The following is a 27,172-nucleotide window of genomic DNA, read 5'->3' on the forward strand; positions in this document are numbered from 1 at the left end:
GAAGCTGCCAGTACCAACTGCCCTTATTCCCTGCTGCAGATGGTAACACAAGGAAAAAAAGTCTTAGTGTGTGGGAATCCTGTTTACAAGACACTCCTCTGTCATCCCTAACATAGAGTCATGGATTTTCATACTAGCAAAATTGGCTGAGCCATATCACCTTCACCAATGGTTATAGGTGAATTTTTTTTTTCAATTTCAAGGCTATATGCTTGAGTAATGGGAAGAATAGGGCATGTAAGGACCTTAAAGTTTTTGTTTTCTGGCTTTTTAAATATGTCTGCCACTATGGAGCTCCTTTTCATGGATCTTATTGAAAATTGATGGTGGTTTGGGTAGGGGATTTTTGATGTTGTTATTGTTGTTCAGTCATTTCAGTTGTCTACTGTTCCTGACCCCTTTTGGGGTTTATGTGGCAAAGATGCTAGGTTGGTTTGCCATTTCCTTCTCCAGCTCATTTTACAGATGAGGAACTGAGGCAAACAAGGTTAAATGACTTGCCCAGGATGCGCGCACGCACACATACATGTGTTCACACACATGCTGATCTGTATTAGTAGAGAAATTCCTTACCCACCAGTTCCCTATAGCAACAAAATCATACATCTAATGAACGTTCCTATTATTGCCTCTGTCATTGGGTGGGTGGGAGAGAAGCCCTGTGATTTTATTGGTTTTGGAAACTCTGTGTTCCAGTGCAGCTCTACACCTCCTGTGCAGTTTATAGCCTTAGAAAGATGCCAGTGATGCTGAGTGATTAAACAACTTGTTCAAAGTCAGGCAGCCAGTTTCTTCCAGGGGCAGATCTCAAACCTAAGTTTTCCTTATTTCTGATGCTGGCTCTCTATCCACTCTGCAGTATGAAAAAAAAAATTCCACTGAAGCTTCTTCTTCTTCTTTTTTTTTTTTAAAGAAAATTGGTTACAGTGACTTAATGGTTTGGATTGGTTTTTTTTTGAAGGGTACAAAGTTCTGGATCTGTAATTTTATTGGTGTATGCAATAGCAGATGTGAAAATTCCTTCCACTTATGCTGATCAACAAGTAATTACTCCAAAATCTATTAATGTGAAGAGTTGCCAGGTGCATTGAGAGGGGAAATGACCTGCCCACAGTCACATAGCTAGTATATGTCAAAGGTAGGACTTGAAACAACATCTTCCTGATTCCAGGTCCAGATTTCTGTGCACTGTGCCATACTGCCTCTCCAATTCTGGGCTTGGCATTGATCCCTCACAGAAGTTGCAAATCCAGCTGATCAGAGAAGAAGCTCAAGATAATGTCTCCTATGCTTTGTAAAATCTGAAAGTAACACCCATACCATCCTGCAAATTCAGATCGGCAAACATGCCAGCCGGTTTCCCTGATGCGGGAATACTTTCAGCCACACTCTGTTAGGATAAGGCTTTTTTTTACTCAAGGAACGTTTGCTATTGACAGCCATATCAACAACTGCAGCTTATTAAGACCACAACAGCAACAACAGCAACTAAAGATGGGAAAAAAAAAAGAAGCAGCAAATATCGGGATGAATGTAAGACAGATGATTTTGTTTATCTCAAGCGAAAAAGACAAGCAATGGGACCCCTGGGAGCTCTGAAATGAGAAACTTCTAAAGCTGATTGAGATATGATGAAAAAGACTGCTCTGTATTATTGCCAGCAGTCATTTAGTTTTGTCATTAGGGTCCCCAATGTTGGAGCAATCAAGGACGTTATTATGGCTTTAGCAAGAAGCAAAGCACCTCTTGGTGTACACACATCGTCTACAAAGTGTCAAGGTAGTAAAAAGCCGAAGCAAAGCTTGCAAAACAAATTCAATAAATATATTTTAAGGGATTCTTCTCTTTGCTTTCATCTTATGCGAAGGTTTGTCCTTTGAACTTGTCTTGGAGTTATGTCTCTCCCAAAAGCTACCTCTCTCCTTTATTGCAAGAGGTCATTTGCATAGAAAATCTCTTCTGTACTGCCATTTATAAAATTAAATGCTTAGAATTTTCAGTTCTTGTCTATGGATGGTAGTGGGGGGGGGGAGCAGGGAGTCGTCGGCATGTTTGTGCTTAGATAAATCATAGTACATCAAAGAATAATCACTTTGATTTTAAGGAGTATGTCAGAGCCAAATGAAAGAGAGAATAACCTTTGATATGCAAACATAACTATTAATACTATTACTTAAAATGTGACTTCCATTGCAACCACTCTACAAAAACTGCTTTTTTGTATAGGTTACCAATGTGACAGCATTGTATTTGGCTATTAGGATGCTGTAAATCTTCCTCCTCCTCTTCGACCTTTTTTTTTTCCCCCCAACTGTGTTACTGTGGATCATACATCTTAACTCCCTTAGCTTCCATGACACTGGACTTTTCCTACCTTTCCTACCTTCTCTTATCGATTCTTCACTAACAACTTCATTGGTTTTTCTTCCATATCCTCTCATAAATATAGGTATACCCTAATGCTCTCTCTTTTGCTGATCTGATTCATTCCCATAGCTTTCAATATCACCTCCATGCAACTAACTCATATTACCTCTATCCTTGGCTTCTCTCCTGAACTCAGAACACTGAAAAATTATAACAGTTATACCTCTCCATCTGAATGTTCTTCAAATTCAAAGTTGCCCAAACCTACCTCTTCCCAATGTTTTGCCAGCTACACACACTCAAGAACCTTGGAGTTATCTTTGATTCTTCCTTTCCTTATTCTTCCTTCTCTACCCCCACAATTCATACAATTGCCAAGTCGTGTCTGCAGTATCTCTTATTTCCCTCCTAATTTCTATTACCACTGTCACCACCCTAATCTAGGCCTTCATTTCTTTCATCTGCATTACAACAATAGCTTCCAAACTAATTTCCCACCACCAGCCTATGCCTCCTCTAGTCTTTACACGGTTGATGACTGCATCTTCCTAATACACGAATATGATCAAATTGCTTTGCTTGTCAAAAATAATGACTCATCCCCTATTGAATAATGTCTATACCAGTGGTTTTCAAAATTTTTAGTCTAAGGATTCCTTACATGCTTGAAAATTATTGAGGACCTCAAAGAACTTTTGTTTATGTGGGTTATATCTATCAATATTTACCATATTAAAAATTAAAACTGATAAAAATTTAAAATATATATTAAAATACATATTAATTTTAAAATAGCAGTACTAAACCCATTATATTATAACATGAAACAATTTATTCAAAACAACTATAATTTCCTAAGCAAAAAAAATTGCATGAAGAATGGCAATGTTTTACGTGTTTTTCAAAATCTGTTTAATGTGTAGATTAATCGAGATAGGATAGGAATTTTTGTACCTTCTGCTGATTTCAGTATGTTGTGGTATGTTTTTTGGTTGAAATACATGAAAAATATCCAGCCTCACACATATATGTAGTTAGAAAATGAAAGGGTATTATAATGGGCAAATAGCAGCATTATTAAGAAAATAATTTCTTATTTACAGACTCCAAGATGGATAAGGACCACGCTTTCCACCTAATTAGTTTGGCATTCAAGAATCTACATAATCTGATTTTGACCTATCCTTTTAACCTTTCTTTATATAACTTCATATTCTGAATATTCCAACCTACCTGGAATATTCATCATTGAATGAGCATATCCCAATTTTTCTTGATGTTTTTACACCTCTGCAAATTATATCACATCAACCTGGAATGTCCTCCATCTCTCTGCCATCTCTGCCTGGGGAAATCCTATCTTTCAAGATAGCCTTCAAGTGCCACCTCCTTCTTGAAGCCTTGTATGATCCTGCCAGTCATAAAAAATGTTTCCTTCCTTAGAAATGGCTGAACTTTTAACCCAATTTTCACTTAACATCTTTTTTTTTTTCCTGGATTCTGGTCTGGCTTTATAAGAAGTTTTAGAAGCTTGAGAAATGGTTGAGGTTGCAATGGCAGAGGAAAAGGTAAAGAAGATTTAAATGGGACCAACTCTAAGAGGGAGAGGGGATTCTTCAGTGTTGAGGCAGGGGAGGAGAAGAATAGGGAAAAAGAGGGAGGAGAGGATGGGGTCTGGACTCAAAATGAAGGAGGGTGTAAGGCAGTAAGCTGACAGGAGAAGGCTCAGAAAGGTCCTGGAAAGCACAAGCAGCCATCAGGACCCATTTCCTTTGCTTGTAGATGACAAATATCACTATGTTCCAGGAGCTCAGGCAGAGAAAGAAAAGCATGAACCCTTTGTAGAAGTGACAAGCTGTCTTATTTCATAGTAATTTCCTTGAGACAATACACTGCCTTATTAATCTTTGTTTATGCCACTCCATACTTAGCAATTTCCCCCCCACAGTAAATACTTAATAAGTGTTGAATGAATGGATAAATGAATTTATTATTTTTGTTCATTCATAGCTTTATTGATGAAAAACAATGAAATTTGTCCTGCAAAGGAAATGTTTATCTTTTTATTGGTGCTTTATAAATGGAGATTTCATTTTTATCCATTAAGCAAATTAAGGTCCACAAAATTTTGTTTAGGTGTTACTTTTTTCATTTAAAAAAATTCTGAACTCAAAAATTAAAAAAAAATTATATTGAACAGAATATAAAAAGATATATGTATGTAGGTATATATAGTATGCATATATATGTAAATGCATTCATGTGTGTATGTGTAGCAATGGTGTTCCGCACATGTAGCGGAACAAGTGTTGTCATTGTGTGGCTCAAAGGGAGACAGAACGTACATCTCTAGCCTCTTCACTTTCTATCTTTCTCCAAAGGAGAGTTTAATTTGTCAGAAAGGGAGTTAGGAGATGGAAGGCAGAGGCTGACCTCTTCATCAAAGCCTCTCTCTCTCTCTCTCTCTCTCTCTCTCTCTCTCTCTCTCTCTCTCTCTTCTCTCTCTCCCTCTCTCTCTGAATTCTGCTCTCTTCAGAGAGGTGGTAGTGAGCTGGAATTATATCTATCTGCTTCAGGTTCATGCTAAACTTCTGGTCACTGTTCGTTAATGGGAAAAGGAGTACTCTAAGCTTTATATCTTCAATTTGACTTCCTTTATATCTAATTTGATCAAATAAACAGTTTGTTGAAATATGTAAGCATATATCTATACACACACATATGTTATATATAAACATGCATATATAAATACATGATATGCATATACACAATGCCTATATATTTACACAGGTGATATGTATATACATGTATATAAAATCTATACATTACTTTCAAAACTGAACTTAACACTGAAGAATTACAAAGGCTAGAGAAGACACCATCTCTGCCTTCAAAGAGCCTATGGTCTAGTACAAAAAAAAATGGCTCACAATTTAGATAGCTTATTACAAAACACTATCCTCCCAACAACCATGTGAGGAATATATTGTAACTTCCTTCTCTTTTAAATTCACCTACCAACTTAAGGTCACAGTCTAGTCAGAACACCCCATAAGTCAAGATATTTCCTGAAAGTTGGAAACAATGACCTTCTCTTGGAGTGAATGTTGGTTAAACAGTATACTAACCAGAGCAGAAAGGGACTTTTTTTCCTACTCAGATAAAGTAGAGCTCAAAAGTGTGAATGTCATTTTCATAGAAAGGGCTTGCTATTGATCTCTGGGCAGCTGATGGCTGTCCCCCAGTGTCATACTAACCAGCTTGCCTCTGGGCTTCCCCACGGGGACTCACAGATGTTTGGAGTTGCATTTAAACACAGTCACAGAATTGCCTTTTTTTCTTCTTCCACTTAATACAATTTAAAAACTGAACAAAAAGCCTGAGTCATTGACACTAGTTAGGAATACGGTCTTTTGCAGTGGTGAATTACCAGCCAAGTAGAATTAGAATAGCACCATAGGCAATAAAGGCTGCTGGGCTAACTTCCAGTAACTGCTGAGCAGCTAGGCTTTTCTCCAGCCTTACCTGACACTGCCAATTACCATCGTCACCCTCCTGTGCCCCTTATAGTCATGTCCTAACACTACTCAGGTAGCAAGGGTCAGTTCAACTGATATGGCACTGTTGCCCAGGCCCATCAGGACATAAGCTTGCTGAGACATGCGACGACGCCCCTCAGTGTGGTCAGTGAAAGAGTAGAGATGTGCGTGGTGTGCAGTTTCCAACATATATTGATTACTGCTGACCATATTCCTGTGGGATATCAGCTACTTGAAGTTAACCCTCTGTGCGTGAATGTGATGCTGTTATCTCTCTCCAGCATGTATGAGAGGCACAAAACACCATGCTGACAAGCATAAGAATAGCTAAGCATTTATCACCTGCAAATCAGGGGTGTGTGTGTGTGTGTGTGTGTGTGTGTGTGTGTGTGAGAAACCTAGCTACACAAGCTTCTAAAGCTTGAAACCACAAATCTTGGCTCCAGAGGAAAGGGGTACTTTGTTCTTCCTCAAGTAAATAAATTAATTTGATAACCATTTCTTATGCACAGGGAGTGCATCAGCATATGCTAGGAGCTAGGGAAGATACAAAAGGCTAATTTTCCCCCACCCTTGAGGAGTTTATGATATAGTTTGAGAGTCTATTCATACAAATCTGGAACACATAGAAAGTAATTCTAAGGAAATACAGACACAGGAAAATGTGAAATATGTATGATACATGCACACTCCAGAATCATATGTCATATGTAAAGGAATACAGAGCAAGCAAAGTATATTTTTCTAAGAAGATTAGCCCAGAGTTTTAGTTTTTTGTTTTTGTTTTTTTTTCCCCTGAGGCATTTAGGATTAAGTGACTTGCCCAAGGTCACACAGCTAGTAAGTGTCATGTGTCTGAGGTCACATTTGAACTCAGGTCCTCCTGACTCCAGGGCCAGTGCTCTATCTTGAAGTGTTGCTTGAGATTAGACTTAATTTGGTTCGTTGAAAGGGATTCTTCCTCTTACCCCTACCTGGTTTTGCATTTCTTTGTCTTCCCAGAGGTTAGGACAGGGTCTGGCATATAGTAAATGCTTAATAAATCATTGTTCACTCACTTTCTGAATTATCTTCTTGGAATTATCCTTGAATTACTAATTCACAAAAATATCTTATTTCCACAAACATTTATTAAGCTCCTACTACAATGTGCAAGGTATTAAGCTAGGTCAGGGGTAAGGAACTTGCATCCTCAAGTAGCCCTTTTGACTGAATCCAAACTTTACAGAATAAATCTCCTTAATAAAAGGATTTATTCTGTAAAACTAATCAGATTAGGGTGTAAATATGATCCCTCTAACCTCCCCCCAAAAGATAAAATTCCTATCCTCACAGAGTTTTCAATCTAAATGAGAAGTGGAGAAATTGGAGGCAGGAGGAGGGTAGATAGAGACATATAAGTACCCTATAAGAAAGAATGTGCTATGAGACTAAGTGTTCAGATAAAGTATTCTAGATACAGGTGATAGCAAGGGTAAGTATGAGAATCTAGTGATGACAGTAAATAGAACAATCATTGTATTTTATAATCTGAATTCAAATCTCCACTCTGCCACTTACTTCTTGTGTGGCCTCAGACCCTTGGGCCTGTTTCCTCATCTGCACAATAAGAAAGTTGAACTGGATGACAGCTAAATCCCCTTCCTCTCCCAAGTCTATGATACTATGAGCTATGATCCCAGGAATGGCTAAAGTAAAGCCATCATTATAGGGAGTAGTAAGAGTGTATTTGGTAGGAAATAGGGACCATTTGATAGAAATCACGCACCTTGAATGACCTTGAGGTATGCACAGCAGAATAGAAATTTTGTCTCTAGAATTCCTAATCTTGTTTTCTTCCTTACTATGATTTGTGCCATCAAAAATAGTCTTTTCATTGCTCAGGTTTGTAATTTACAAAATTAGGACATCATTACCAACCTCCTTCAAGTGGTAATTAGCTAACATTAAAGTCCAGCTTAAGTGTTTATGTTTGAATTTATACCTCCCATACTTTGTAGTGCACAGACAAAACAGGTGGTTATAATTCTCATATAGATGTTGACTTTTTTTTTAAACCTCAACAAAAGGACAGACTGAAAAATGAAAATGTTGTTGTTCTGGTACAAAGCATATATCCTGAAGGTATGAAGTCCCACAAATAAGTCACAAACCAGATTAAACATGATTAACCACACACACACACACACACACACACACACACACACACACAGAAATAATGACTGTGAAACCTAAATTTGGAGTGGTTAAATAGCTTTGAATTTGTACTACTTTTGTTGTTAATTAAAAACATGTTTTCAAGATCTTGCAAGTGGGAACAATTACATAGTTATTGTTTTAAAACGCAATTAACATTTTGTTTAAATGAAAACTAAGGCAGACTCAAGCTCCAGTAGAACCTGAGGAATTCGTGTGGTATATTGGTTTGTCCTACTCTTCTCCAGCGTGGATGGCACTAAGCAACATCCCCACTCGTGGGAAAGCTATTTCAGAAATGCTTCACTTCTAGGTAAAATTTCATTACCTTTATTTCAACATTGAAGTTAATTATTTTATGGTATTTTGGAAAGTTCATTTGGAAATAGCATACATGTGATAATTATATGTTTGTACACACATGCAGTTTTTTGGGGGGGATTAAAGAAGGGGTTCTATATCTGTGATTTTCTCAGTGTGGGGGATTCTGAAAATATAAACTCTTTCAATTGATGAAGATTTGCAATGCATCTGTAATTTAGAATCTTACAAAGTTTCCTAGGCCTGGGAGAGAAATTAAATAACTTGCCCATGGTCACAAAGCTAGTATGTGTCGAAAAAAGGATTTGAACCCAGGGCTTTCTTCCTTCAAGGCCAGACTTATGTTCACTCCATCATTTTATCTTTCTCCATTATACATAGAGATATTAATGTTGCCACACACATGTGTGTATGTGTGTGTTATAAGACCATGGACAAATTGTGATGGAGGTCCTCCAAAAATGTATCAGTTTTTCAATGATCTATAATATAGCTGCTACCTCTACTGACATAGATTCCAATACTTTTTTTGTAGGTGATCTTCATAAATTACTATGACTGAACTGTTTAAAACCCTGGGGACAACCTTCTAGAAATGAACTCTTAACTTAGCTAAGCTAAAGTCTTCAAACAAGAGACATATAGCCTGTCATCAGACCTGTACCTATAGTCATCTTAGCTTGGTACTTGGTACTTGGTACTTGGTACTTGGAAGTTCCAGTGTTGATGCTCTGTGTTGGTACTAAAATGGATATATATTCTGCTAAGTGCTCCCTTTTCACAGATTCAATCAATAAGCATTTATTAAGTACCTACTCTATGTCAGGAACTTGTGCTAAGCACTGGGATACACATAAAAACAAAGACAAACCCTGCTCTCAAGGAGCTTACAATCTAAAGGGGGAAGATAACACACAAAAGGAAGCTGAAGAAAAAGGAAGGTGTAAGAGGAAGGGGTAGGAGAAGGTACTGGGCATGGGGGAGCAAGCAGTATGGCTAGTGTAAATGGGGAGATGATTGTTCTGGGACACCTCCTTAAATACTGATTCATATTATAGCCTCTCTTTGGAACCATTTTATATATATATGTATATATATATATATATATATATATATATATATATATATATATATATACATATATATATATTATATATATATATGATATATATATGTGTATATATATATACATATATATATATACATATATATATATTATATATATATATATACATATATATATACATATATATATAATATAATATATATATATATATATATATATATATATCCTTGGAAATAAGCTAGTTGGACTTTGTCATCTTCTTTTGATGATTTCTACCATTCTAAAGTGAAAAAAAAAAGGGAGATAATACTGATAATGTAAGGGAAAGCAAACAAATGAAACCTGAAATTCAGCATAGAATCCAGAGTTTCTAGAAACTCACAAAATGAATCTCAGGGTATAGATGGAAGAAAGGAGAATCCTTAATGTCTTTCATATTGTTGATTATAAGGGTCCGGTAGGCTGATCTGGTGGGCTAGATTCGTCCTTTCACATGTGTGTACTCCTAAAGGAACTAGACTGAATGCTTCAAAAAAAGACTGAAGATTTAAACTTTGTACCTTCCCCAATGCTCTATACACAGTGCTATTTAATAATTAGTTGCTGATTGAATGACAGATTGAATGAATGAATGACTTAATAAAGTAATGAACAAACGAAACTAAACATCCCTTGCAAAAGCAGAACTTCCCCTGACAGAAGAGATAAGTGGAGTAGTGAATTTTTGTTTGTTTTCTTTTCTTTGAGGGGCATGTAGCTATAGGTGATAGCGATGTAAGAGCATTTCTACAGTATTTCTTGAAAGGCCATGAACCCCAAAGAGCCTACTCTTAGAGCATACATGTTGTTTAGGTTATCCTGGTAACCTTAGCTTCTGTGCATGAAGAGCAGATAATACGCCTTCTTCTATTTATATGGTGGTGAATATATGTCTGAAATACATCACAATGCAGTACAAATAACATTGGAATAACAGATAACACTCAGAATAAGATCACTTGGGTTTATGACATGGCTCTGACATTTACTACCCATATGATATGGAACAAGTCACATCTCTTGGGGCCTCAGTTTCTTCTCTATTAAACGGGGGGGGGGCATCAGATTAAATGATCTGCAAGAATTTTTGCAGCTTGAAATTTGTGATCCTATAATGGGGCCAAAAAGAGACATTGAGATTAACATAAGTAGTACCCTCATGAAAGTGCAAGTTGCCTTGGGACTCAAGATAGAAGCAAGATACTTCAAGCATTCTATCTATCCCAAAATTCACTCCATTGTAAAGTTTTACAGCAATCTGTAAGCCCTTAAATATTCATGACAGTAATAATGACAGACTTGAACTATGACTCTGAATAATGAAACTACTAATATGTCTGTCTGCTATGTACATATAGTTATATTGCCACAATATAATTATTCCAGGCTAAGATAATTTGTGATACTCCTATGTAATGATAGCGATGAATGAACTATTGATGAGAAAACATAGTAAATCACAGGTAGCTGATAAGGGTGAAAGGTGAAGTTTTCTATCTCCATTTTTACATAATAATTACCACTTTCCCAACTGAAATAATGTATATCATATGCAATCACCAAAAAAAAGGAGAGAGAAATTTTAAATGATTTAAATTTTTTTAAAAAGTCCATTGCTTCAACTGAATAAAGCCTTGTATTACATTTTTACAGCCACATATGGACTTAATGCATCAATTAAGAGGAGCAAAACATATTTCCATGGTCCAAGTCAGATACCCAGTGCAAATAGCAGAGAGTGCAAATAGGTCTCACTTGGATGTGGCATTTTTAAAGTAACATGCTTTTTGAAGTCTCATCATTCACAAAAACACAATCAGGAGAGTACCATGCACTCTCGCTAATGTTAAAATAGCACTAAGATAGACCAAATATCCACTACTAGCTGTCATACCAAAGAGAAGCTCACATTCTGCCTAAGAATTATGTACACTTACTTGCATTTGGGGGCAAGAGATATGTAGTTTTTCTGATTCCCATCACCCCTTGGCCCCCAGAAAGCGATGAAGGTTCTAGGTAATTTATGAATCAGAACACATTCTAAATTGTAAAATGTTCCATCAACATACTTACTATTACTATTCAGCCTTAGGACACAATTCAAAGCAAAAATATTTAGTGAAATAGTATTGTAATAACAACAGAACATTTTTCTCAGGAACTTGGAGTCACTGATACAAATATACATATCTTCAGTGCAAATAATCAACATGTAACGATATGATACATGGAGTATATTCAAGTCAAGAACAAATGTGGCAATGACACCTGTGTAGAAGTACATAAACAAAGTGAATACATATTACTAAAGCCTCAGTGCTACATAACTGCCTATATCTGTGAGGGATGTTATCATGCTACTTATTGAACTGTTTCTTGTCTTTAAAGTGGTACAGTGGGAAAAACACTGCTTTTGAAGTCATATGACCTGAGTTGTATGTGTTATTTGTTCTTTGTACAAAGCCTCTGATGCTTTCTACTTCTAAAATTGGGTGCAAGTCACTTAATATCTCTGGGACTCAGTTTTCTTATTTTGAAATAGAGGGTTGCACTAGATGGACTCTCAGGACCCTTCCTGATCTAGTTCAATGATCCTGTGCTTCTACTAGCTTTATTTTCCACTGGCTGTTAGGTCTTTCTTCCAGCTATTTTTCAGCCATCCAGCCAGTTTCAGGATCATATCATATGCTGTGCCAAATCTGGAAGGGATGCTGCAATTAGTAAGCCTCTTCCCTCTATTGTGCTTCAATGGAAAGGGTATTGAATCTGGCAGGAAGAAGATCTGAATTCAAATTCGGTTTTTAATAATGTTTTAAGTTATAATTATAAGTTATAAATTATAATTATACTAATTATAATAATAATATTTATGTACCATTTTAAGGTTTATGAAGAATTTTACATATGTTATTTCATTTTATTCTACAACAGCCTTTGAAGTAGGTGCCATTGTTGTTGCCGTTTTACATATTAGGAAATTTAGGATGAGAGAGGTTAAGTGACTTGTTATTGGCAACCTAGTAAGTGTCTGAGGCAAAATATAGATTCAGGCCTCCCATAACTACAAGTCTAGCACCCTTACTACTATGCCATCTCATCTATAAAAGTATGGGATTGGACTAAATGACTTATACGGTCCCTTCTAGCTTCCAGTTTCTAATTCTATGAACCCTGCAGGGAAGGGCTATGGACTTTCTCTCCACCTCTGGGACATATTACTCTGTCCACACATCCACCGTGAGGTAAAGGATATGCTGTGGTTAGTAAAGTTCTTCCTATTAATCTATAAAATGAGCTGGAAATGGCATACCACTCAATATCTTTGCCAAGAAAACCCCAAATGGAGTCAGGAAGAGTTGGACACAACTAAAACAACTGAACAAATGGTCAACTGGGGCCTCACTGCCCCAAGATAATAGTTTTACACTTACTTGATTAATTAATTCTCCCAGTCACCATAGTGATTATTCCAAACATTTCCAAGCATTGCCTTCTATGGCGACCCTCTCAGTTGAAGCTCTATCTTCATACTTCACTGATAAAATTGAGGCCATTGGTTAAGAGCTCCTTCCCCCCAACCCCCACTCCTCATTTCACTTCACTCAGATGTCTTCCCCCATAATCTCCTCCTTCACCCCAAGTCAAATGAAGATGTGGTTCCTTGCTAAGGCACACCCATATATATGTAATTTTGATGTCATTTCAACCCATCTGCTCCAGTAGATTTCCCCTTCTATCCTTCTCACTTTCTCACTAATCTTTCTTTCCTCTCTACTGGTTGCTTTCCTGGTGCTTCAAAAAATCCTCCCTTGATCACTGTATCCGTGTTCGTTCCCGTATTATATCTCTCTCCCTTTGGTAATCAGCTCTGAAGAAAGGTATCTACAATAAGTACTTCCCCTTTGTTTTCTTTCACTCTCTTCTAAAGCACTGAAGTCTTGCTTTTGATGTTATCATTCAACTGAAACTTTTCTTTTCAAAGTTACCAATATCTTAATTGCCAAAAATAATGATTTTTCTCAATCTTCATCCTTCTTGACTTCTCTGCAGACTTTGATTCTATCTCGTTCTTTTTTATCTTCCTTCTCTAGGCTTTGACACTGCTGTCTCCTGCTTCCCCATCAACCCATATGACCACTTCTCAATCTATCCAGCCCGTGCCTGCTAATCCAAGGATCTTTCCTGAGCTTTCCTCTCTTTTCCCTCTATATTACCTCATTTGTGGGCTCATCAATACCTATCAGTTCATGATCATGTTAGATCTACTCATCCAGGCCTAGTATCTCTCTTAACTTCTAGACATGAATTTCCAACTATTAGACATTTCAAATTCAGCATGTCCAAAACAGAATTCATTACCTTTCTTCCAAAATGTCCCCTTTTCCCAAACTTGCCTACTGCTGTTAAAGGTCTCATCCTCCACCCAGGCACCCTCATTCCCAATTCGAGTTTCATCTTTGATGAATCTCACTTGTACTTACTCCATGTAACCAATCTGTTGACAAGTGTTACCATTTTCATCTTTTCTCCTCTGACTCTGCCACTCCCCTGGTGTAGGCCCTAGTAACTTCACACTTGGACTACTAGAACAGCCTTTTGTTTGCTCTCCCTGCCTCAAATCTCTTCCCCGTCTGGTCTGCCTTTCATTCAGCTCCAAAGTGCACCATGGCTACATGTCATAAACCAGGATTCAGCCCACGTGAGGAGGCCCTTAGAGGGAAGTATGCACTACACCCCTACACACACACATGCGCGTGCGCACACTCACACACACACACACACACACACACGCACACACACGGCAGTGTTCTAGGGTAAAGTCTCATCACCTTGTGCTAGTCACAGCTCTGCTTCATGTTGAAAAATATCCTCTTTTCTTTCTGTATAGAAAATGTCACTTCCCTAGTATCCTTCAGAAAATCAGGTCCCTGATATATTTGAGAAATTCATTCATTCAACAAATATTCTCTGAATACTTACTATTATGTTCAGAGGGCTGTGCTAGACACTGAGAGAAATTTAAAAAAACATATATAAGACATGACCTCTACCTTCTAAGAACTTACAATCTAGTAATAGTTACTCATTCATCTGTTACAATCTCCCCAGAACCTTAATCACATAAAGTTTTGGAGATAGACAATATGTATTACCTTGGAACTGTTTTCTTACTTTCCTCTTCAAATTATTAAAGGCCTAACTCATTGACCAATAAAACTCACAACCATTATAAAATGGTTGTAAAGCACTTTCCAATTAAAAACTGTTAGAGAAACATTAATAGCAATGGGGCACCACTCCACCCTATTCCATTTGTAATTATATTTGTAATTTTTTGCCTATATATTTGGGGGGAAAGTCAGAAGACCAAAGATTAGTACAGAAAAAAATTCTACTAAATGGGAAGAGTACACAAAAGTGAAACTTCCTACAGCAGATATAAACCACTTCAGGGTAGCTGAAATGAAAGTATTTAACTCTACAAACATTTCAGCTACCAATGTCTAATTCAGAGGACAGGCAATTTCTGTGGGCACAGTGCAGCAATTAAAGGATAAAGACCTAAAAATCCAAGGTCAAGAAGTAGTCTGTCAGTAATAGGCTTGGAATTCAGACAGTCTCCTGCTAGAAAGTATCATGTGTCATGATAAGAAAGATAAGCTCAGGCTGGAATTGATAAACAGTTTAATATTAAATTGTTTTGCTGTGCTCTAACACTATTAAATGTGCTGAACAACTCAGCAATTCAGTGATTAAATATACATGTGTGTATGTGTGTGTATAAAAGTAGATGTGTGTGTATCAAGAATAATTGTGTGTAGAATGCAGGATATTGAGAAACAAGTAGCTAAAATGAACAAATGAGAAAAATTTAGACCCTGAAATGATAATAAAAAGCTCCAAAAAAAATTTTAACCTGCAGAGGCAGTCATAGTACTAATTATTTCAGTTAAAGGACATTTGACTAGTCTAAGAACAATGCTTTTGGGTGGCATATTTTTTTCCAGGGAACATGAAATCATGCTATTGTGTGCTATGTTGGAGCAAATATTTTTGCTATCATTGATGTTATGTTAAAATTTTAAAATCACATTAAAATATAATCAGCAGAAGTTATTGAATAATACGAATGTAAGCTCCTTAAGGCAGGTACTATTTGGGTTGTCTTTTTATCCTCAGCACCTAAAACATAGTGCTTTAAATCTACCAGGTGCTTAATAAATTCTTGTTAAACTAGATTAATTATTTAGAATATCAGGATATTTTTTCAAATATCTGTAGTTGATCAAGTAAAGATTTCTGTTTCCTATTTCTGTCTTTTGTAAGCTCAGGATAGTAGTGTTCTTGGTTTTGTCCCTGCTTTTAATGCTCCAGTCCTACCAATTCAGGGATCTCCTGTCTATAAAAGCCATTCTCAATACTTAGATCTTCAGAAAGTTTTCTCTGGGTAGCTGCATCTCACTCTTGGCGGGTCTTCACTGCCTACCTACCTATTACTTCCTCTGTGTTTCTACGATATCTGTCTCTCTCTCTCTCTGTCTGTCTCTGTCTCTGTCTATCTCTGACTGTCTCTGTCTTTCTCTCTGTCTCTGACTCTCTCTGTCTCTGTCTATCTCTGATTTTGTCTCTATCTCTCTCTGTTCCTGACTTTGTCTGTCTGTCTCCTCTCTCTCTCTCTCCATCTCTCTCTGTCTCTGTGTGTGTATGTCTCTCTGTCTCTCTCTCTGTCTGTATCTGTCTGTACCACTCTGTCTGTCTGAGTCTCTCTCTCTCTCTCTCTCTCTCTCTCTCTCTCTCTCTGTCTGTGTCTCTCTCTGTGTCTCTCTGTCTCTGTCTCTCTCTCACACACACACACACAAACACACACACATGTGTCTTAGTTGCCTTTACTGGATCGATCTCTCTTTGCTGAATTTCATTTGCTCATTCTTGGTCTCCTTTATATGATCATTACCCATATCCCAGCCCCTAACTGTGGCTGTACCCCAAGGCTAGGTCTTGCACTTTCTTCTCTTCACACTTGCAGTGGTCTCATCATTTACCATGGGTTCTGTTATTATTTCTAAGAAGGTGACTCCTGGATCTATACATCCAGTTCTAATTTCTTGCCTAAATCCTAGCCTAACATCACCAACTGTTATACATTTCCAAATAGATTTTTCAAACACGTGTCCAAGAGAACTCATTATCTTTTCTCCAAAACCAGCCCTTTATGTTATTCTTTCTATTAATGCCAACGGCACTGCCATTCTTCTAGTCAACCAATTTCACAACCGCAAAAAAAAACCCTGACACTTTATTCTTCTTCATCCACTCATATCAAAGCAGTTTGTAAGTGCTGATTCTCCCTCCACAGTATCTTCCATATCCATGCCATTCTGTTCTTCAACAGGAAGGATCATTCATCGTAGCTTAGACCTTCAGCATCTCTTACTTGGACTCTTGGAATACTTTCTTAATTGGTCTCCCTAGCCTCTTTCTTCTTCCTAGTGATCTTTCTTCTTCCATATATTCTGCACACAACTGTCTAAGTGATTTTCCCAAATAACAAGTTTGATGATGCCACTTTCCTCCTCAAAAAGCTCTTGCCCCTAGGATAAAATGCCAACTCCTCTTCCTGGCATTTAAAGCCTATAATAATCTGGCTCCAGTCTACTTTCCTAGCCTTGCTATATATCTCTCTACTCTTTAGGGGAGAGCCAATCTGGTATAATTGTTACTCTCATAAATGAAAATCCATCTACCACCTTCATGCTTTTGCATATTCCTTTATTCCTATTCCCATAATCCCCTTCCTCTTCACTGCCTACACTTGAGCTTCCTTCAGAGTTCACCTGTGTGAATCTTTTCCTCAATTCTAGCTACTAGTGCCAGAAAGTACCTTTTATTTATTTTGTATTTACTTAGCATGCAAATGTTATTTTCCCCAACAAATTATAATCTTCTTGGGTGCAGAGATAGCTTAATTTTGGTCTTTATATCTTCAAAATCTCTACAGTGCTTAGCCTATAATAGATGCTTAACATTTGTTGATTAACTGGTTGTTTAAAGATTTGTTTAGGTTTAAACATTTGGGCAATTCCTATCAAGTTCTTATGCTTCTGTTTACTAATATAAAATGACAGTAAACATATTTGCATTGAAAGGGCTATGTAAACCATAAATAACCTTATAATTGTGAACAGTTATTCATATCACTTAAGTGATATGTGATACTTAAACCTAAGTAATTCGAGGTCAGCTGATTGAAAGTACCATTTAAAATGAAAATATTGCTATTTTGTAGCTAACTAGAAAGGATGCAACTGTAGTCTTTTCAATCTGAGATAATTCAAATCTATAGTTTGAAGTAGAAATTACCTTTAAAAAGTCTCTTGTTATTAAATAGTATGGTCTCTCTCTCTCTCTCTCTCTCTCTCTCTCTCTCTCTCTCTCTCTCTCTCTCTCTCTTTCACACACACACACACACACACACACACACACACACACACACACACACACACACATCCATCTCAAATAAAACAAAGTGAAGTCACCACCCTACCTGGATCCATATCCCCATTACTTGTCAATAGGAGAACAAAGGAAGAATAAAATTTGTAAGCAATGCCATTTTTTTCTTGCCCTGTTTACAAATTATCAGGAACATTCTTGGTTTTTCACTTTGAAGAAACGGACTTGTTAATTGCTTCCTCTCTTAAAGTTAAAATTAGATATTGAAGAAAAAATTAGATATTGAAGAAAAAAATTTAAACTCCTTCAGTTCAGAATTGTTAGTTTGAGGGACTGGGATTGTACTTATGAATTGAGAATTAATGAATTGTTTCTGTACTTTCAAAAATTTTCACTTAGTTATCAGCCTGGAAAATGGCTAAGGTACTATATCATTGCATCTTGTTCCATTTAATTTTAGCTCCAAACAGTTTGGTGAAAAAAGCAAAACATTTCTAGGTAATAAGAAAAGGGTAGTTTGAAGGAGCTAAATGTACATCTGAAAAAGATATGAACTCTTCAGTTTTATAAATGTAAATTTATCATTGCTTAGAGTATGACAGATTTCTTAGGGGATGGCTATTCTCATAACAAAAAAAGATTTTACAATTATTGATATTTTGCATTTCAGCAGATTATTTTCTCAGTGCATTGTTACTGAAGCAGCTGGAGAGAGGTTCACATTTTAAAAGGTGATGCAATTGACAGTGGGAAACACTCTATTATAGCCTACAGATATAAAATGGTCTAGATTAAAACAAATTCGACTTGCTGCCATCATTGGCCATTAAAGTAGAACTAGAAACAAATGTGTCATATTATTCCCTCCCATCCCTTCTCTGCCTGACTACACTCTTCCCTCTCTTACCACTTAGTGATCAGAGCACCATTTTTCTGACACTTAGTACTTTGATTAAACTTTTACACTTAGGAAATAAGAGGCTCACTTTAACAAACATTTATAAAATGATGACTATGATCAGAAGGCAGGAAGACATCCTTCTCCCTAATAAAACCAGCCCTCAAGCAATTTAGTCTTTCTGTAAGAATAATGAATGAATGAAAAAATCATTTATTAAGTGCATACTGAGTACCAAAACCTGGGCATATAAATACAAAAAAGAAGACAATCTTTACCCTCAAGGATCTCATAATCTAATGGGGAGATAACACATAGGGGAATGATGGCCTGGGTAGTGAGTTATAGTCTGAAAAGTCATAGGGATGCTGAGTGGAAAAATAGAGCAGTCCATTAACCCACCCTTTACAGATGTAATAAGAGTGGTAATTTGGTTGATATTTTCAGAGAAAGAGTTGGAAAGAGGGGTTGAAAGGAGGGTATGCAAGGCAAAAAATGAACAACGTGAAGATGAAGATTTATGGTCCCATGGAGTGGAGAGCAATGTAGCCTAGCCTTTGCAGAAAAAAAAAATTATCTCTGGTGGGGTGATTTCGGGAAGGAAGGGAAGAAGGACTTATTAAGTGCCTACTATCTGCCACACACACTAAACACTATAAATATTATTTTATTTGATACTCTCAACAACCCTGAGATGTAGCTGCTATTATTATCCTTATTTTACAAATAGGGAAACTGAGGCAACAGAGCTTAATGGACTTGCCCAGGATCATGTATTTAATGTCTGAGGCTGATTCTGAACTCAGGTCTTCCTGACTCTGGGTCCAATATTCTGTCTGGCATGTTCCAAGGGAATGCAAAAAGTAGTCAGGGATCTTAGAAACTATCTAGCCTGATTCCCTCCCCCCTTCCTCCTTTTTGGACTAGAACAGTAATTTTATTGATATGGCATGAGGAAATTCATCTGCCAATGCAGGTCTACACTAACACTGCTTAGTTGTTTGATTTGAATTTTGCCTCACAGATAATAAGTAGTAGACGAACTCAAATATTCTGATGCCAAGTCCAGTGGCCTCTCTACAACGCTGTAGTTAATGAACTAACATTTGAACCCAGAGTTCTCATGATATTTTTTTTAGAAATATCACTGAGTTTTATAGTTTATCCATAAAAACATCATTATTTAGTGTGTATATGTTTTCTATTTTAGTATATGAACCTGTCTCAAGCAAGAGAAGAATGTTTCCTTCATTAATATTTTTCAGAAAGATATAGTGCCTACTTTGTTCCTTTGGGCATAAACCAGCATACCAGTAAGGGGAAGATTTACGGGGGCTCCCACACCTTTGCCTCTCTCTTCCTTTCTTCCCATTCTACTCTCCCCATTAGTATTTCCGTTTATCATGATGATTTTCAGAGAATTGGCCAGTATATTTTCAATGTGCTTTGTAATGATTATCACTATTTCTGTTCCTCTCTCTTATATGTCAATATTTCTGATACAACATAACTCAGAAAGAGCCGTGAGTTCTAATTATCACGTTTGGACGTAATGCTGTGCATCAGCCCAACCATTGGGGGTTTTCTCATACTTTTGTGATTTATATTCTGCAGGCATTAGAAAAAAAAGTGTGAATGAATAGGAATAGAACACTTGTAGGTTTTGATTTTCCAAATATCCTTTGGCCAGAATCCTTTGCAAGGCCATTAGTATAGTAAATAAGCCTTTTTACAAAATAAGGTATGTAGCTATTAGCTATATGTTTTGTTTGGTTTGGTTGTTTTTCCTTTCCCCACAGAACTGCCTAATATTCATCTGCAGTATGCACTTCATATAACATATTAGACATGCCATGTTCAAAATCTCAGCAGGGCTCTCTTTATGCAGGTCAAAGCGAGAAGTTTCCATTTTCACGTCAGGCAAATGGTGTGCTCCTCACATAGGTGATGAGCTGTTGTTCTTCTGTGTCTTCTAAATTAAAAAAAAAAAGTCCAGTACAGCATTTACAAATTTGAATCATTGCAACAGAAACGTCACAACCTGCTCTCTCAGGCTCTGCTGTAATTTGCTCTTCAGAGGAATTTCAGAATCTGCCACTTCACCTAATTGATATTCTTGGAAAAAGGTTTGATGACCGCACTGAAGATGGGGTAGTTGAACAGACTTCTCCTCAGTCGACTTGCAGGCTTAAAAGGGCACCCGTCAGTTTTGGTGAGCAGTTCTAGATACATGTTCTCTCCTGTCATCCCCACAGGATCTGTAGACCTACAGGCTCAACTCATCCCCAGTGACGTCCATGACAGTTATGGGCCAGCTGGCATGTCTTTTATCGGGAGACAATTACTGGGGTAGTGCTGAAGCATGACAGGGCCTGTGGGCACTGTAGCTGTCACACCTACTGCTGAGGTTTGTGAATTAATGATTAGATGAATACGGCAGGTTGTACAACATTAACTTTAAATTGTCAGCCCCGCCGCGAGTGTCGGACAGTCTTTCTTTTTTAGACTCTCTTTCATCCTGGTTCTGAATTTAGAGGCATAAACAAATCCTAGATAACCTGCCTCTCCACTTGTGTGGAGTACTTAAGAAATGCCTCACAAGTGAGGAGGCAGGTTATCTAGTATTTAATATTCACTCCTCTGGAAAGCCACTTAACTTCGACTCAATTTCATCGTGATTGAAATAAGTAAGAGATGGAATTCCACTCTCTGAATGTGGTGTCTCATTACTTAATCCTGGCACAGAGTTAACCCCAGCATATGGAGCAAATGACCATTCTGTCATGGCACTGTTGTATCATGCTTCCTGCCATTGTCAAATTACACACACACACACACACACACACACACACACGCACAGCAAGATGCACCATTAGAATGAAGCTGTGCCCAGCAATATCTCCACAGTGATGCTGATCCTTTGTGATGCTACATTAAGTTGGATATGCTTCAATTTCCCAGAAATTCAAGGAGATGGAACATGTGGTGGAAGAAAGAGAAGGATGAAGCTGGAGCTCTTCAACTGCTCCATTCTTTCCTTAAAGGGATGGATGCTAAGTTAAGTCCTGTTTTAAACTACCTACATTTTAGGCTATTTTACCTCGGATAAACTCTCAACACCATGGCTTCTTGGATGGAGAGCTGACATTGAAATGGGAAGACTTGGATTCAATTCTTAGTCTATAACTTGGACTGACTATGTGGCCTTAAGCAAGTTACTTGCACCAGGGAATTATCTAACACTATAAGGTGAAGAAAGATGTTTATCCCTATTAGTAGATGGGTCTTCTCACTGCTGTCCCTGTATCATTGAAATCACAAAACTGGGGAGGGAGAGACTCTAAGCATATGACAAGATACCTTTCCCTCTTTTCACATGGAAGACTCTCTCCCCCACCTTCCTATTAAACTGTCTCTGCCTTTAGCTCCTGTATCAATCAAAACATGAAAATGCATGCTGTAGTGATATACATTTATATATTTTAGGATACATCTTAGTCTGGAGATTTTTCTCTAGTTTGGTGTTTTAGTAGTGGAAGAAAAAGTTGGCTTTTGATTTTGTGCAAAATAGGTATTTGCTTCATTACCTGTATAATATCCATACTCACTGATATCAGCCATGACATGCTGCAGAATATCCACAGTTCTTCCATTTCTCCTTTTGCATTAGAATTAAAACAACTCACAAAGCTAAAAGATTAATAATTGATCACTTAATCCTCCTGAGAGAAAGTGCTACATATGGCTGAGTTGCTGGGAACATTGAGAAAAAGAGCTGTCAAAGGGCATCATTTCCTTTAAAATGTTAAGGAATGTGTTTTTTTTTTTACTACATTTAGAGTCAGGATCAGCAGATAATTATAACACAAGCAGTAATGATTCTGGAAGGAGGAAGTCCAGAAAGGCACTCAATAGAATTCATTTTGATTTTAAAATAACAGCAAAACATTTGAACTGATCAAATAATTTCCCTTTAAATAGGTAAAATAAATAAATACAATAAGAATTTGCTTAATTTAATTGGATTTCTAGATAGACCTGTTAAGGAATATCAGAGGTTATTTGCTCCAGCTCCTTCATTTTATGGGGGTTGTTATAGAAGCTTGTCTATCCCTTCCCACTCCCCCAGTAAAATGCAAGCTCATTGAGAGTAGGAGTTGTTTTGTTTTAGCCTTGTTCCCCCACCCATCCCAGGCCCACCAATGTACCCTGCATATAGGAGGCACTTAATTGACTGGCAGATGAGGAAAATAAGGTTGATAAAGGTAAAATAACTTAACCAAAGTTTTACTTTCAGTAAATGGCAGAGATAAAACTCTTACCCCATTGTTCTGACTCTAACCCTTGTGTTCTTTTCATTACATTACTATTCCTGCCTTCCCTGGTTCCATGTTGTTGCAGACTTAATCAAGAAAATATCCATAGTTAGCAAGTTATAAACATACCAGACCACCCCAGCAGCAGCTAGAGTGAATCTGCTTAAATTTCCTCTTATTTAAATTGCCAAACCTGCTTCAACAAAACAGGCCCCTAAAAGAGACTGGCTCTGTTGCCCTTTGGTATAAAGGGGGGAAAAAAATCACTGAATTTGTTTTGGGATCTGAGTTTGAATCCTGCCTCTGCCACTACCTATGCAGTAGTAGATAAGTTGCCTTACATCTCTGCATCTCATTTTCTTTACTGGTAAACTGACAGTATGGGAATGGATTACCCTCTAAATTGCCTCTCTGCTATTGTAAGGTTGGAGGTCACTTTTGACTTCTCAAGTGAATCTATCCATCCAAGGTCTGAAGTAAGGAGGTAAGGCCTAGATATCTTCATTGAATTAATCCATCAGTTGAAGATATCTCAACTAGGAATGGCAAGAATTGTGCTGGGATTCTCTAAAGAAACTTGGTCACATTCTGTGGGTTTTGTATAAAATAGCAAGTCAAATCATAACCCAGTATGGGAGCATCTTGCAATCTAGAGGAACAAATGGTTAGGCCAATCACCTGGGGGCAAAGGAGAGTGTGCTTCTGTGTTCTTCCTCCATACATCCATCCTTGACTGGAAGATAACTTTGTGAACTCCAGAGGATTTGAGTACTTGGGTTTCTCATTGTTATCCAAGCAGCATTCCCAAGACATCAGTGGATGGCAATGGTGTCCTCATTGACAGACAAGGACATGGTAGACGCATTGAAGAAAGGCAGCTTCAAAATTTTACAAGGAGTCAAGCAGCAAGCTGCTCCATACATAAGTTCAATTTCATGAATACCCATGAAGAGGATAAAAAGACTTTCAACAACCTGGACTTGCTTGTGGAAGAGTGTCATAGACTTTCAGAGGGAAATTTTTAGAGGGAATATATTCTTTAGTAAAAACAACTTTACAAATTAAATCAAGTCTGGCTATCTAATTGGGATTAATTGATACTTAACGAGGGAAACACATCTGAGGGGACTCATGAACTATGGAGCTAGAAAAAAAATTCCCCAATTTTTCGAGAACCCCCCCTAGATCCTAGGAGGAAAACAATAGCCGACCTCTGGGGACCCAACCTCCCATTGTTAGTGGGGATTCAGAGACTAGCTCTAGAGCAGGAGCTGAGTTATAAATATGATCTGAAAGTATTTGTCTTATTGCTTGGAGTGAGATGTTGCTAGGTGGTGAAGTCAGCTCCTGCTTTTCCTGACAGTAATAACAAATAACATTAGACTTTCATAGGCTGCAGTGGTTTTTACAGCAATCAGATGCCCCTGTTGCTTCATACAATGGTACTCAGAGAGCTTCAAAACCATTTCTCAAAAGATAGGTCTTTCCTGTAGGTAAAGTATGTCTCCACTTTTGTGGTGTGACTTCAGGAAGTCTTAAAAGGCTCTGATTCTTTCCTAAATTCTGCTTTCATCCACTGGCCTGAAATTAAAAAAAAACAAAAACAAAAACAAAAATAAAAATCCCAACACTATCCTGGTCAGGAGAGTCCTGGAAGATATCAATCATTTATGCCTTAAGGTGAATGAAAGTTCTGAAGCAATGTTTTGATATTGAAAGAGTTTGGGGTATCATCAGAAAATATGAAAGTGCCTGTTATTGATGGACAAAGGACTAGCAGGCAAATAATGGAGAAAGTCAAAGAAAGGGAAGGTTGAGATTCAGAGAACAAATTATGTTTCCTCCACAGTTTTGGTTTAGGGTAGTTTCTATTCATCTATAAATTAAGCCACTAAAATGTGAACAGTATGGTCTAAGTCAGCATTTCTAAAAGAAGGTGTTTTTTGCATTTCTGTTGTATCCCTAGGAAAACATATAGTAATGAAGATGCATTATGTAATGTTTTGGGGGTATACCTAGGAAACAAAGCTTTTCAAAGCCCAGAAGGAAATTATCAAATCATAAAACAATTTGATAAAAAAAAATAAATGCAGCAAACATTTATTCAGCATTCAGAGACAGAAGCTCAGTTGTGCAGATATAAAGCTTAAGACAAAAGAAAATATCACCAGTCTTACAGGAGCTTACCATCTGCTGAGACAGGGGGTGATACACCATGTACAATGACAAATACAAAGTATAGACAAAGTAATGCAAACGTCATCCTTCCTTGTTCGCTAAGGGCTGTATCTACACAGAGCTATACATAATTCTTGGACCCATTTCAGGCCTGGCCTTTAATGAGGAGCAGTAGGTGAGAAAGGGCCTCATGAAAGAAGCCACTGTTCTTTGAAGGCAGCTAGAAATTCTCCCAGATGGAGGTGAAGGAGCAATGGATTCCAGGCATGGGGGGGAAACCTGCCTAAAAGCAACAAGACACTGAGCAGCTAGGTGGCACAGTGAATAGAGCTCTGGCCTTGGAGTCAGGAGGACCTGAGTTCAAATCCAGCCTCAGACACTTAACACTTATTAGCTGTGTGACCCTGGGGAACCACTTACCCCCCCATTGCCTCACCAGAAAGCAAAAAAAAAAAAATGCAACAAGATTGGAAATGGAATACCATGAAATAGAAACAACTAGCAAGACTGTTTGACTACAGAGTGCTTGAAGGAGAAGGCCACTAGAGGAGCCAGATTGTGGGAACCTTCAAATATCAGATTGAGGATCTGAGCTTAATTCTACAGCCCCTAGAGATTCTTGAGTGGGAGGGTGAATATAATCACATGTACATTTTAGCAATATCACCTCCATAGGTGTATGGAGTGCATAACTGGGACACAGGAGACCCTGAGAAAGTACATTAGAAGACTCTGCTCCAACTTCTCTCCCTATATTATCCTTGACAGTTATCCTGTAGCCTTTCCTTGGACATACATGAACATACCAAGTGATAGGAAATCAAGAGGCAGCCTATTCCTATTTTAAACAGCTCTTACTGCTAGAAAAAAAAAACATTTTTTTTAAAATTTGTGCTAAAATCTGCCTTCTGGTATCTTTCACTAGTTGCTCCTGTTCCTATAATTTCTGAACAGAAATTCATCTCCCTGTAAACTACCATTCATTGTTTCTAATTCTATAATTTCCAACAATTCTTCCATGGAAAATACTCAATTTCAGATTCATATTTCTACCATCTAGAATACCATAAGTCTCCAAGTGTTAAGTATGGGCATTTGTTTAATGAGCAGAAACACCATGCATGGGTAGCAACACAGGGTGTGACATAGGTTTTTTTTTTCCCTGATTGGATTAATCATTATATTACAGTATATGCAGAATTTTACTCTCCAGCTATAAAGTGTTTAAGAGATACTGCAGTGAGAAATGGAAACTTTTTTTCTTCTCTTTTTTCCAAGTGTCACAGTCTTCCTGGATGTACTTATGCTAACAAAGAGACAAGTGATATCTGATCACTTTGTTTTAGAGAGCATACAGTGGAGGAAAATTTAATTTGTAGTCATACATATCTATTAATACTCTTCCCATGGTAAATAAAATTTCCTATGGTAAATAAACTTCCAAAGAAAGCCAAATTTAACACTAGCCATACCCCCAGCTTACCTTCCTTCCCTGGATTAATATGATGTATGGAAATGTAATATATTTGTTCTGTTATACCCTTTAGAACATAAAGTTTCTTCTTCAATACCTTTATTACTCCCTTGTTCCATAGGAGGGCTGTTTCTACTATGACAAATATCACTAATTAGAAAAACAAGAGAAACCTACCAAATTATTCCCCATATGGACGTAAAAGCTGTTGGACTTAGCTCCTGATGCCCTCGCTCCATTTCTACAATATTGTTGGTATTTATGTATGTGTAATCATAAATACACAACTGTTGTTTGAATCTGGTTAATGTATGCGCATTGTAG

The 27,172-nt window shown here is 37.4% G+C and overlaps 1 protein-coding gene across 1 annotated transcript in view; it reads left to right on the forward strand.

The window, feature by feature from the left end:
* The window catches only part of GPC6 (glypican 6), a 1,286,685-nt gene that overhangs the window by 532,100 nt on the left and 727,413 nt on the right, over positions 1-27,172 (forward strand). The gene's annotated exons all lie outside the window — the stretch shown is intronic.

This window comes from Phascolarctos cinereus, unplaced genomic scaffold (genome assembly GCF_003287225.1).
Source record: "Phascolarctos cinereus isolate Bilbo 61053 unplaced genomic scaffold, phaCin_HiC Scaffold_7;HRSCAF=346, whole genome shotgun sequence".
In the NCBI taxonomy this organism is placed as follows: domain Eukaryota; kingdom Metazoa; phylum Chordata; class Mammalia; order Diprotodontia; family Phascolarctidae; genus Phascolarctos; species Phascolarctos cinereus.